Genomic DNA, 14,333 nt, shown 5'->3' on the forward strand with positions numbered 1-14,333 from the left:
CTGGTGGTAACTAGTATGTCGGGTGGTATTAAAGACACCCTGAAACTTTCTCATATACTTAGCAGGCACGTCATGCTCAGCCAAACTCGAATGTGTACTATTTATTTGTCATACTCTTTCTTCAATTGAAAAATACCCCGAGATGAAATCCTCAGATACTACAATGGGTGGATACTTTATGCACCAAAACTTTAGCTTGTTAGAAGTTTGTAAAGTGGCAAACTATGCTACCATAGTGCATCAAGATAGGTAAAATGCTTTCCTACTTACCCTTTTTTCTCGAATCCGTCGATGTTCGGGTGTGACAACTCTCTCCTCATTCACGAAGATTTCGTCCTTGAAAATTTTCCAACTTGATATCACCATTACCAGTTGTGAGTAACCAACTTACTTAATCAGACGTAACATAATTTTTGGCGAAATGCCCAAACATAGCCATAACAAACTTCTCAACTATGGCGGATACCCATGGGATTCCAATTATCGTGCTAATAAACTGACAACCTCAAATGGCAGATTCCAGGTTTGCAGGCACTACTATGTTTTTAAAAATCCCGTAGTCTTTGACAAATGTCGAGCTGTGATTAAAGAATTTTAATGGTTGCCTAAGAAGTTAAAACTTATTGCGGGCGCCAGCGTCTATGTAAACACTAAGTGTTTAACCTAGACCCAAATCTTTTTTGCATTATCGGAGCCTTAATTCTTTTCTTTGTTGAATTCTCTTTGTTTTCTTCTTTTGCCTTTAGATCGTCACTACTTCAAAAGTAACTCTCCCTCTTTCTCTTTTTACTGTTTCATCAAAGATGGTCAGAACCACTTCTTGTGGAAAGGGCTGTGGTAACCATGCCTTAGTCAATAGAAGCAACAACCCTAGAGATGATGTCAAGGTTGGACTTAAAGGTCCTAATGGTGTTCAATGTGTACTCACTCCTTATCACAATTGCACCACCATCGGTGTTACACCCCATATTTTATTTATTTATATTCATTAGTTTATTTCAATTAAATTCAAGGAGCTTAGTGGTTAAAATCCCATGTTCAAACCCCTACACTCCCACATTTTTTATTTAACTTTTGACAAATTCAAGTGGGTCAAACCCCCTTGTTTCCGTCCCTTTAGTTGTCAAATACGAAAGATTTCTTTCCCTTTTTCACTCCTTTATTCCTTCCACGATACACCTTTTGCTCCCTTTGTCCCCAAACTTGCCTTTCTCCCCTCCAATGAATTTTTAGTGCTGACCAAAGCATGTAAACACATGCTCACTTTTTTTTTCATTTTGATTTCCTCCTCCTTGCTCCTTCCCCTTTCCCTCATTTTTTTCACCACCTAGATCACCCTTTCTCTTGATTTATCCTCCACTCCACCACCACTTAAATCCACTAAACCACCACCTCACCACCACTGCCGCCATTGTGCTATTGCACCACCATCCCGCCGCTGCCTTCGACCACCGCCAAAATTTTTCATTTTTTTCTTTTCTCCTCCTTTACTCGTAATTGATTTTTCTAAACACTAAATTCTTGTATTTTGTATATAAAAGGGATTATTTTAGATCCTAATTCTAATTCAATTTATATATATATTGTTATTTTCTGTCTAGTTGTGAATTCTCCTCTCTAATCGGTTTATCATGGGAAGTTGTTTGAGCCCCTAGTCTTTCAATTTTATGTAAGTATGGAAGATCCTTTGTTCACGATATTCTCTCCTACTTTTATTTTTGATTAGGATAATTCTAACAATTCATTTTATTATTCTTCTATAAAGTGAAATCCGTAAATTCCAGATCCGTGCCCTACTATTTAGAAGAGTGTGTTTGTTAGCCGATTGAGTAAGTATTTTACTTAATCGCAAAAATGAGAGTTATTTACTAAAATCACCTTAATTTGATATGATATGGAATTTTTTAAACTCAAGGACTCAAGATTCGATCTTTCCCTTTAGAAGTTGGAAACAGAGTTGCTTCTATCAGAAATTGCGATATCAGGTTTGAGGATCTACCTTATTAAAAACATATGATATTATTTTTTAATCATAGAAATATATATATATATATATGAAAGTATTAAATAATTGTATAATAAAATCTCTGAGAAGTAAAAATGGGTGAATACGCTAAGTATTCAGATGGATTGATAAAATCCGATAAAAAAGAAGATTCCAAGTAATTCTGAAACTTTAGATCCGTGATATTTCGTATGTGATTAAGTAATTTTTTGTTAATCGTGATGATGTATGTTTTCTTGATACTCATGTAATGTGATATATGGCGTTATTGGATATGCATATAATATAAACATGACACTGATTTGTTAATATTCTGATTCGCATGTTAATCATGCTATTATTCTGATTTTGATTTGCATGTTAATCATGTCGTTATTTTGATTCTGATTCTCAAGTTAAGCATGCCACTGTATTAAATCGTAAAGATATCTAAATTGCATGTTAAACATGCCTACTAAAAATTTCTGTTCTGTATGCTATATCACATGCATGGGGTTGAGATAATATTGTACGGAGGAAGATTTTGATAGTTTAATAATCTGCACATTTATGGTGGTTAAACCACACCTTTTGGTAGTATATCTACAATTTTGGTGGCTTGACCACAATATTCTGTATTTGGCAATATATCCACATGTTCTGGTGGCTCGACCACAATATTCTGTTTCTGGAAACTTGACTACGATATCATAACGTAGAGCAAAATGAAAGAAATACCATCTGAAATGTTCCCTTCCTACTATATATACTAAGTTTCCCATTTAGTGAATCTTGACATGTGTCAAATGCATGCTAATGTTGTCTCTTAAATGCCCTACTGGAACGGTGGAAATGTGCAAGTGTACACAATCGTAACAAGTAATAAAGTGACAAGTAAATGTCGAGTTATCGTACCCACAGGGACTGTAAAAAGCAATATTTATGAAATTAATTAAAACACTTTGGTGAGGTAAAAATAATTTTGGTTTCAAAAGAGTGATTTATAAACTAAGATTTTAAAACTAAGCAAACAATTTAAATAAAATAAAAAAGTTCTAGTGCACGATTTCAATTAAGATTTAATCAAGATGATATAATTGTGTTGGATTAATTATACCTGTTTAACTTAGAAATATTAAATTCGTGCTTTTGCTATTACGAATAAATTCACGGAAACCCAGTAATTTGCTAACTTATGAACATATTTACTAATTGAAAGAATTCCATTTATCTCTTGAACATATCCCTATGCCAATTCAACCGACTAAACAGGTTTAATAAAGTAAACATGCTATCGCACATACATACTTATTGAATTAAATTATCTCTTGCATATTCCTATGTCGATTTAACCGATTAATTCAACTTAATAAACATGTAAAAGATCATGTGAAGTAACAAAGTAGCCATACCTTGAAACAATTTAATCACAACAATCTTGCAAGTTATGAAGGCACTTGTATCGCCAAATACAATGCTGATTTAATTTTCAGTTACCTTAGAAGAATTAAACATGCACTGATTAAGTACTGGGTCCATTAATTGCAATTTCAATTCGTTTAAACAATTAATTCTTTATTTATCTAAACAATTATAATGCTAGATAACCTAAGCATGATTTTACTTAATCAAGCATTTCACTGAGGCCTATAACAGCATAAACACTAATTTAATAATTCAAGTAGGCAAAATATAGTCAACCCAACACGAATTAAATTCAAGCTAAATTGATTAAAATAACCATTTCAACAAAAATATTTTTCATAGATATGTTCATCATAAAAACAACAGAAATTAAAAAGAAAGGGAACAGAAAGCAAATCCAGTGTTTCTCTACAGCTTGACTGTTGCTCCGTTCTTAGTCTCCGTTGTCTTTGCCGAGCAAGGCTTCTATGAATCCTTGATTGCTTCCCAAGATGGCTGAAGAACACCTCTTTCTCAAGAGAGAAAATTGGCACAAGAGGAAGGGAAAATGGGATGGAAAAATGGAGAGGAAACTTTGAGAGAAGTGAAGAGAGGATGAGAGAATGTTGTGGAATGAGGGATGTTGAGGGATGCTTTGAAATGGGTCGCATAGGGTGGCTTTTATAGCTGAAGAGGGCTGCTAAAAATAGCAAATTCAGTAGCCAAGAGAGCCCTCCTATGGCCGGCCACACACATGGCAAGGTTGAAGCTTTCAACCTTGCTAAAAATAGGCTGGGGCAAATCTAGAAAGCCTAAAATAAAGGTGGGGTTTGAACGTAATTTGGAGGTTTTTAAAGGGCCTTTTTGGAAGAATATTTTATCAGCTAATTTTCTGATTTGGGTCAGCCAATGGACGGTTCTGGTCAGCCCAATTAGTGGCTGGTTCGGCTCACTCCATTCGGTTCAACCAGTGCGGTTTACTAGGCCCTTTCTTTATAAGTAATTAAAATTAATTCATTTAACCTAAATTAAATAGGAAATAAATTAAAATTAATTTAATTATGAATTAATACACATTTCTGGGCCGTCTTGGGCTGGAAATTAATTGGCCTCGATACTTCAAATTACTCTCAGTTTTGTTCTTCTCGCAGTGTTCACTAGGCCCTTTTTCTCCAATTGTGTAATTGTGTCAAAAATAACCAAATTTAATCAAAATTAACTTTGAAATTAATTAAAATTCATAATGTTCATATTTTTAACATAATTTAATTATTTTATAATATTTAATTATTTTGACAAGAATTTAACCGGAATAGCCTGGTTTTAAGGTAAAAAGCGTATGAAAAAGTATATAAATTTTTGTGTTTCCACACCCCCAAACTTAATTCATTGCTCGTCTCGAGTAATGCACAAATTTTGAAAAGAATTTCTTGGAAACACTTTGAAAACCTTCTTCAGAACAACAGTTTTCTCGAAATTATGAATTTGATATACTTATGCTCAAAGAATAAGAAATTTGATCATTCTGGTACTCAAGTGTTCATATTATTCAAATTAATCTCAACAATTATTACAATAGCAAAATTAGACTAGATGTTTCCTAATAAAGACATGCTGATTCCTACCAATTCAATTTTTTAATCCTTTATTCAAGATCAAGTCGCAATCATTAAGCTTAACCTATGTCTTCATATGTTGAACAAAGCAATTTCTCTCCACTAATGTAGGTAACTTTGGAACTTCGAATCAATAGGTCTTTAAAAAGGTTGTAACGTGGCTGGGCTTAGGGGTAGGTAAAAAGATAAATAAATTTTGGCTAAAAACCCTAAACTCACCGTAAATCGAACCTTCAATCACCAACTTTCACATGCACTTTTTCAAATATATGTGCTTTTTTTTAATTATTGAGCACTTGCTTTCTGCATACAATTTTTTTTTCTTTTTTTTGAGCATTTGATAGTTCTTTTCAACTCCCCCAAACTTATTTTCAAGCGATATTCTTGAATAGTACTGAGTCTAGTGTTTGGGGTAATTTAAAGATAATTAAGAGAAACGTGATGGGCTAAATTTGTATAGGTTCCAAAAATTAGGCCGTATAGTCTCAAAGTAGGGTTTCAAAGGATAAAATTTACCATGGTAGGCTTAAAAGGCTCAAACGGTCCAAACAATAGTTGCCTAAATCATTTCAAATGTTCCAAGCTTCCTAGGATTTCGCCTCAAGAAACTACTAAGTCAATTCTAAAGACTTAAACTTTCATGCATACCTAACTTTCCTAAAGAGATAAAAATTTTATGGTATGAAGTTGCATGCTTTATTAAAAATACATTCATGTCATCATTAAACTACATAATAATTTATTGAAAAAAAATAGAACTTTATTCATACTCAAGTTTATCATACTTAACAAAATTCAAATTTATTGAACAAAAATATACCCTAATCATAATTAAAAGAAAAATTTTATTCTGGATGAAAATAATTTCAAGAGTGGAATCCATGGCTCGAATATGAAATCTGGAAATTCAGGCACAAAAATAAATGGGTCGTTGTATATTCTCTGGAAAGCATTTCGAATCGAGTCATCACTTATTTTTGAGTATCTCCAGTATGCTTGTTGCTGCCATTGCATGTGTTGCATTAAGTCCATCAAATTTGAAAACTCATCTCGAAAGTTTGGGCTAGGTGACTGAGCTCTAAACATTGGAGTTCCAGCATCTGATTCATCTTTTGGCTCTACTGGGTCCACCTTATCAGGGACTTCAAATGATTGCATCGTGGGATCTTCTTCTTCATCAGGTTCCTCAGGCTCTTCACTTTTTTCAACTTGTTGTTGTAGAACTGAGTCTCCGACTACTAGGTAGAGGTCCCAATCTTAATTGTGCCTTGGGTGTACCCTGTCTTCTTGACATTAGCAAGAATTTCTGCTTTCAAGCACAGGATAGTTATTGGAAAGGGGAAGTAAGCAGGGCCAGAACGTCTAGCGGCACAGCTTCGAATTTCTTTCAGGATGATCTTTCCCACATCAATGGTCTTACCCGTTAAGATCGAGTATAGTAAGACCATTTGCTTTAATGAAATTATAGTCCCATGTAAGCTAAGCAGAAGGCTGAAACGGATGAAATAAAACCATACCTTTGCAATAGGTGTTAAGTATTCTCTTCGACATGTGTGGGTTCCTTGTTTCGACACAGTCCAACTGGAACCTTCAACTGTAAGCTCCTCGAGAATTTCTTGCAGAAGTTTCGGCTTGATATTGCTCATCAAAGACGAATACTCGTCGTTCTCAAAATCAGGCAATTCAAAGAACTCATTAATAGCATTCGAATTTATAGGTACCTTGATTCCGCGAATAGGGACTTCTGTCATTTCGCTTGAAGTTAAATTCGCGTAAAACTCACGAACTAGCTCCTCATCCACACTAGGTCTCTTTTCACAAAACAGTTCCCAATTGAGAGCTTCAGCAATTTGACGAATACGTGCCATGAAGTCTCTGTAGTTGCTCTCCTTCGGTGTGAAACCTTTCTCAGGATGCATCTGTTGATTTTTGTAGGTACTTTCGTATCTCTCTTTAGCTTCAATACAATTGAACTTGCTTTGTGTTTCATCAATTTGAGCAGAGGCGCGAGTTCTCTTGCGAGGCATAATTGACCTTTTTGGAAAAATATAAGAACCCAAAGAAAATTAATGCAAGAAAAGGATGGCAAACTAAAAGGAGGAGGGTTGAAGAATTTTGGCTTAAGGCTTGGTGTGCAAAGAGGGTGCCGCACAAGGCTAGAGAACAAGCAGTAGCACGCAAGGGTGAACAGCAAGAAGTATGCAGCACTTCGTCGAGCAGGCCTGGAGCTTGTGCGGGAGCTGGGACGTGGTCTGGGCAGCAGTAGCAAGGGCGCGTAGGTGGGGCGCTAGAGCAGCAGAATGTGACCTGGGCAGCTGCTGGACTGAAGCAGTAGGTGCACGAGTGGGAGCTGGGTGTTGATCGGGTTGCGCATCGTGATGCTGCTGGGTGTTTGCCGACTAGGCTACTGGAGCTAGGGGTGTTGCGGCACAAGGTGCTTTGGTTTTTGGTTGATGCATGGATGGGATGTATAAGGTGGTATTTATAGCATAAGTAATAGGACTTAAAATAGAACTCTTAGTCTAATTTAATAATTTAAGATAAGAGTTTAATTCTAATCCTACTCAAATTTAACAGCAATTAATAATTAAATATAAGCATATAGAATTATCAATTGCTATTAATTATTAAGATAAACATAAAATAAAAATTGAAATTAAATTAATCCTAATTCTAATCTAAGTTGATAAAAATTAATATATAAATTATATTGAATATAGTTATATATTAAAGTTTATCAAATTATTAATAATGTTAAAAAAAGTAAAAAAATATTTACAAAGAAATGCACCTAATTTTCATTATTTACAAAAAGAGCAATCAAACTTTAAAAAGAATTCAATTTAAGTCCCTAGACTTAATGAAAATTAAAAATCGAGTTGCAAATTAAAAATTGGATCAATTTGGCCCTTTTATTTTAAAAAAAATTATTTTGTTTATTATGGAAAAATTTCTTGGAAAATTATGTTAAAATAAATTCCCAGGAAAGATTGGAGGGGTCACAAATGGTCCCGCTTAAGTTCCAACCTCCTAGACAGAATTTATTTAAACATACTAAACCCGAAAAATAGACCTTAAATTATTTATTAAACAAAACACGAAAAATATTAAATATCTGATAAAATGAACGAGACGTTATCCCGTTTGATTTTATTCCCCCAATAGTGTTTCAAACGCTGAGCATTAACTTGAAAATTACCTCTCTTACCTTAGACTTCAACAACTCCGTATGGATAGACTCTGTGAATTGTAAATGGACCAGACCAACGTGATCTTAGCTTACCTAGAAAGAACTTCAATCTCGAGTTGAACAACAATACTTGCTGACCTGCTTCAAATTCTCGAACCCGGATGTGTTTGTCATGCCATTTCTTGAGTCTCTCTTTGAGTAATTTGGCATTTTCATATGAAAACATTCGAAATTCTTCTAACTCGTTGAGTTGGAACATCTGTCTTTCTTTTGCGAGTTTAGGATCTAAGTTGAGTCGTCGAAGAGCCCAGTAAGCTTTGTGCTCTAACTCCAAAGGTAGATGACATGCTTTACCGAAAACCAGTCTATAGGGTGACATCCCTAAAGGTGTCTTGTATGCTGTCCTGTAGGCCCATAAAGCGTCATCTAGTCTTTTGGACCAGTCTCGTCGGTTCAGGCAATCTACCTTCTCAAATATGTCCTTGATTTCTTTATTTTCCAGTTTAGCTTGTCCATTCGTCTGCGGATGGTAAGCCGTTGCAACCTTGTGTTTCACCCCGTGCTTGTCTAGTAACCATTTTAACCACTTGTTCACAAAGTGGGACCCTTCGTCACTAATGATGGCTCTCGGGGTTCCAAGCCTTGTGAACACGTGTTTCTGCACAAACTTCATCACAACCCTAGCATCGTTTGGCGGATATGCCTCTACCTCGACCCACTTGAACACATAATGTATTGCTACTAGTAGATACTTGTGACCAAAAGACGAAGGGAAGGGCCCAAGAAAATTAATACCCCAAACATCGAATAATTCGACCTCAATGATGTTTGTTCGAAGCATCTCATTTATATTGGTGACATTTCCAACTCTTTGACATCGATCACAACTCTTTACGTATGCATATGCATCCTTGAATAGTGTTGGCCAAAAGAATCTGGCTTGCAATACTTTGGTTGCAGTACGAGTTCCTCCAAAATTACCCCTACTTGGGGCTGAGTGACAGTGGTATAGAATCTTTGGTATTTCTTCTTCTGCCACGCATCTCCTAATCATTTGATCTGCACACTTTTTAAACAGATATGGTTCCTCCCAGAAATAGTACTTCACATAGTGAAGAAACTTTCTCCTTTGTTGATATGTCTTATCATACGGCATTAAACCACAAGCTAAAAAGTTAGCAATATCAGCAAACCAAGGGGTATTATGGACATGACTTAACTTCAGTATATGTTCATCTGGAAATGTTTCTTGAATCAGTACAAGTGGAGAATTCCCTTCTTGCGGCTCCAATCTGGACAAGTGATCTGCTACTTGGTTTTCTACTCCCTTTAGATCTTGAATTTCCAAATCAAACTCTTGAAGTAGAAGTACCCATCGGATCAACCTCGGCTTAGCGTCTTTCTTGGCAAGTAAATATTTAATTGCTAAGTGGTCTGTATAGACAGTTACCTTGGTACCTATAAGATAAGATCGAAACTTGTCGAAAGCAAATACAATAGCAAGTAACTCTTTTTCTGTTACTGTATAGTTTAACTGAGCTCCTGTCAGAGTTCAGCTTGCATAGTAGATGGGATGAAAAACTTTGTTCCTTCGCTGTCCCATGATAGCTCCTATTGCGAAGTCACTTGCGTCACACATTAATTCAAATGGCAAGTCCCAGTTTGGTGTGACAATTATGGGTGCCGTGACTAATCGATTCTTCAAGTCATTGAAAGCTTTTAAGCATTCCTCATTAAATTTGAATATTGTGTCCTTCTCCAATAATTTGCATAAAGGTTTAACAACTTTGGAGAAGTCCTTGATAAATCTTCGATAGAACCCGGCGTGGCCCAAAAAGCTCCTAACACCCTTTACAGATGTTGAAGGTGGGAGTTTCTCAATAACATCTACTTTTGCTCTGTCTACCTCGATCCCATGTCTTGTTATCTGATGCCCCAGAACGAAACCTTCTCGTACAATAAAATGGCACTTTTTCCAATTAAGTACTAGGTTCGTTTCTTCGCATCGCCTAAGTACCTTAGCCAGATTGGCTAAGCAATCATCATACGTATCTTCAAACACTAAAAAGTCGTCCATGAAAACTTCCAAAAATTTCTCAATCATGTCAGTGAAAATCGACATCATACATCTTTGAAATGTAGTAGGTGCATTACATAAACCAAATGGCATGCGTCTAAATACAAATGTATCGTACGGGCAAGTGAATGTGGTCTTGTGTTGATCTTTCGGCGCTAACGTAATCTGGTTGTACCCCAAGTATCCATCGAGAAAACAGTAGTAATCTCGCCCCGCGAGTCTATCCAGCATTTGGTCTAAGAACGGCAAAGGGAAGTGATCCTTTCTAGTTGCCTTGTTCAGCTTCCGGTAATCAATGTAGATTCTTCATCCCGTAACTGTTCTAGTAGGTATCAACTCGTTATTCTCATTCTCTATGACTGTGATACCTCCTTTCTTTGGTATGCACTGAACCGGACTTACCTATGAACTGTCTGAAATGGGGTAAATGATACCCGCATCTATCCACTTGATAATCTTTTTTTTCACTACGTCCTTCATGATGGAGTTTAACCTTCGTTTTCCATCGATCATCCCTTTTTCACCATCTTCTAGGATGATCTTGTGCATGCATACAGATGGACTAATACCGCGAATATCGGCTATGGTCCATCCGATAACCTTCTTAAATTGTTTTAGAACTAAGATAAGTTTCTCTTCTTGCTCAGTAGCTAACTCTGCTGAAACAATCACAGGCAGAGTAGAAGCATCACCTAAATAAACATATTTTAAATGAGAAGATAATACCTTGAGTTCTAGTTTTGGTGGCTCCTCGATTGACGCTTTTGGCTGTGTGTAATCTCTCTCCTCTAAATCCAAAGATTCAAAACAGGATTGTGGATTAAATCCCTTTTGATTAGCTTCTAGCAAAGCTAAATTTTCATCCTTCTCTTCATCACTTGGAGGGTCTGATGTCAAAATTCTTTCCAGAGGATCCTCAACAGAGTTGAGTTCCTTCTCCACTATGAAATCCTCTAAGTTGGATATTCCAGTACAATCATCTATTGCGCCAGGAAATCGCATTGACTTGAAAACGTTAAATGTTACCTAATTTTCCTGAACGCGTATAGTAAGTTCGCCTTTCTGTACATCAATAAGTATCCTTCCGGTTGCAAAGAATGGTCTTCCCAGGATAATTGGTACTTCTTTGTCTACTTCGAAATCTAAAATTACAAAATCAGCAGGAAATATAAACTTTTCTACACGTACCAATACATCGTCAATTTTTCCTTCTGGATGTGCTAAGGATCGATCTGTTAGCTGAAGTGTAACCATAGTAGGTCTAACTTCACCTATCCCCAACTTCTTAAATATCGACATAGGCATCAAGTTGATACTTGCGCCCAAGTCACATAGTGCCTTACCACAATAAGTTTCTCCAATGTTGTATGGTATGGTAAAACACCCAGGATCCTTCAGCTTAGGGGGTAATTTATCTTGAAGATATGCACTGCATTCCTTTGTCAAAGCTACCGTATCAAATTCTCCAAGTCTTCGCTTCTTGGACAGGATATCTTTCATAAATTTTACGTAATTTGGCATTTGTTCAAGTGCTTCAACCAACGGGATGTTGATATGTAGTTGCTTGAGTACATCAAAGAACTTCTTGAATTGGACCTCCTGTTTTTGCTTTTGGAGTCTTTGAGGGTAAGGTGGTGAAGGTTTATATACTGGAGTTGGTACTGGTTGATTTGTCTTTGGCGGCAATTCTGCTGCTAACGGATTGGTTGGCTGATCAGAGTTGGCTGGTTCTGAGGTTACCTTTTCAGGTCTTGCAGGTTCTAGTTCTAGTGGAACTGGAACTTCCACACTCGGTTGAACTTCTTCCAAATCTTGAGCTTCAGCATGCTCCTTTTCAACTTTAATGATGTTGGGCTCTACCATTTTTCCTCTCCTCAATTATAGTGCTTTACAATGCTCCTTCCCTGGATTTCTTGGATTTTCTGTATCACTAGGTAGAGCACCTTGTGGACGGTTCCTAAGTTCAGTAGCAAGCTGGCCCACTTGATTCTCCAAATTCCTTAGAGTGGCGTCATTCTTCACCATGTATGCCTTCAATAAATTCTATAAGCTATTGGATGATTCAGTCTGAACTAGTTTTTGAACTTGCTGTGAGAAACTAGGCAGTTGGGTTGGCCTAGGTTGGGCGTAGTTGTTACTGCCTCCAGCCCTTTGGTTACTCTAGGAAAGATTGGGGTGATTTCGCCACGATGGGTTGTAAAAGTTGGATTGTAGCCCTTGCCTTCCACGGTTCTAGTTCTGATTACCTATGTAGTACATGGATTCTAGGTTTGATGGACATTCTTCAAACACATGTCCTTCCCCACAATAGACACATGCTATATTCTCATATTGGTTAGGTGGTCGAGCTGCAAAACTGTTAGACCCATTAGTGGTAAAATTCTTTAACATTGAAGATATCGAAGATACCTGGGATGCAGGTGAAGTGAGAGCGTCCACTTCATCGATTCCAGCAGCTTGTCTTCCTGACGTTGCTCGATTGGTTGGCCACTAGTAATTGTTACTGGCGATCCTCTCGATGATTTCATAAGCCTCATTGTAAGACTTAGATAAGATATCACCGTTAGCAGAAGCATCTACTACCATCCTTGTGTGAGTGTTGAGACCATTGTAAAATGTCTCAAGTTGGATGCAATGTGGAATTCCGTGATGAGGGCAATTTCGTAATAACTCTTTGAATCTTTCCCATGCCTCATACAAGGACTCATCATCCATTTTTTGGAAAGCAGTAATCTCATTTCTCAGCTTAGCAATCTTGCTAGGAGGGAAATACTTCACAAGAAATCTCTCTGCTAACTCTTGCCATGTAGAAATCGAGTTCGGTGGTAGTGAGTTTAACCAGGCTCGAGCTCTGTCCCTCAGCGAGTATGGGAATAGTTTTAATCATAGTGCATCTTCGGGTACTCCGGCTAGCTTGAAAGAGTCACTCATCTCCATAAACAGTCTTAAATGAAGATGAAGATCTTTAGTAGGCATTCCACTGAACTAGCCCACTGTCTGAAGCATCTGGAACATGACTGGCTTCAGCTCGAATTGTTGTGCCTCGATCTTAGGTCTTCTAATACCTGGATTGAGGTCATTAAAATTCGACACGGCATATTGTCGTAAAGTTCTATACCTATCATCAGCAATAAGGATAGGATTTTGAGCAAGGTTTGCTCCATTTCCTTGATTGATATTCTCGAAATTCATCTCTTCGGTCCTTCTCTGGTTCGCTTGTCTTCTTCGTTGGCGAAAGGTTCGTTCTATTTCAGGGTCCACTAGGAGTAAGTCGATACTTCGATCAATACTCATAAACACCTGAAATAATCAGAGAAGAATTAATTAGGTAAGTAAAATTGAACAGGAAAATAAAAGAACCAAAATGTAAAAATAAATTCACAAATAATATATTTTTTTAAAAACAGTCCCCGGCAACGACGCCAAAAACTTGGAACGGTGGAAATGTGCAAGTGTACACAATCGTAACAAGTAATAAAGTGACAAGTAAATGTCGAGTTATCGTACCCATAGGGACTCTAAAAAGCAATATTTATGAAATTAATTAAAACACTTTGGTGAGGTAAAAATAATTTTGGTTTGAAAAGAGTGATTTATAAACTAAGATTTTAAAACTAAGCAAGCAATTTAAATAAAATAAAAGAGTTCTAGTGCACGATTTCAATTAAGATTTAATCAAGATGATATAATTGTGTTGGATTAATTGTACCTGTTTAACTTAGAAATATTAAATTCGTGCTTATGCTGTTATGAATAAAGTCACGGCAACCCAGTAATTTGCTAACTTATGAACATATTTACTAATTAAAAGAATTCCATTTATCTCTTGAAATATCCCTATGCCAATTCAACCGACTAAACAGATTTAATAAAGTAAACATGCTATCGCACATACATACTTATTGAATTAAATTATCTCTCGCATATTCCTATGTCGATTCAACCGATTAATTCAACTTAATAAGCATGTAAAAGATCATGTGAAGTAACAAAGTAGCCATACCTTGAAACAATTTCATCACAACAATCTTGCAAGTTATGCAAGGCATATGTATCGCCAAA

The 14,333-nt window shown here is 36.5% G+C and overlaps 1 non-coding gene across 1 annotated transcript; it reads left to right on the plus strand.

Annotated features, from left to right (window-relative positions):
• The first annotated feature begins 12,912 nt into the window (after positions 1 to 12,912).
• Positions 12,913 to 13,019, plus strand: LOC121205662 (small nucleolar RNA R71). The gene has a single exon (XR_005900738.1). It is a non-coding gene; the product is annotated as a small nucleolar RNA R71 (small nucleolar RNA).
• The last annotated feature ends 1,314 nt before the right edge of the window (positions 13,020 to 14,333 follow it).

Source organism: Gossypium hirsutum, chromosome A08 (assembly GCF_007990345.1).
Source record: "Gossypium hirsutum isolate 1008001.06 chromosome A08, Gossypium_hirsutum_v2.1, whole genome shotgun sequence".
In the NCBI taxonomy this organism is placed as follows: domain Eukaryota; kingdom Viridiplantae; phylum Streptophyta; class Magnoliopsida; order Malvales; family Malvaceae; genus Gossypium; species Gossypium hirsutum.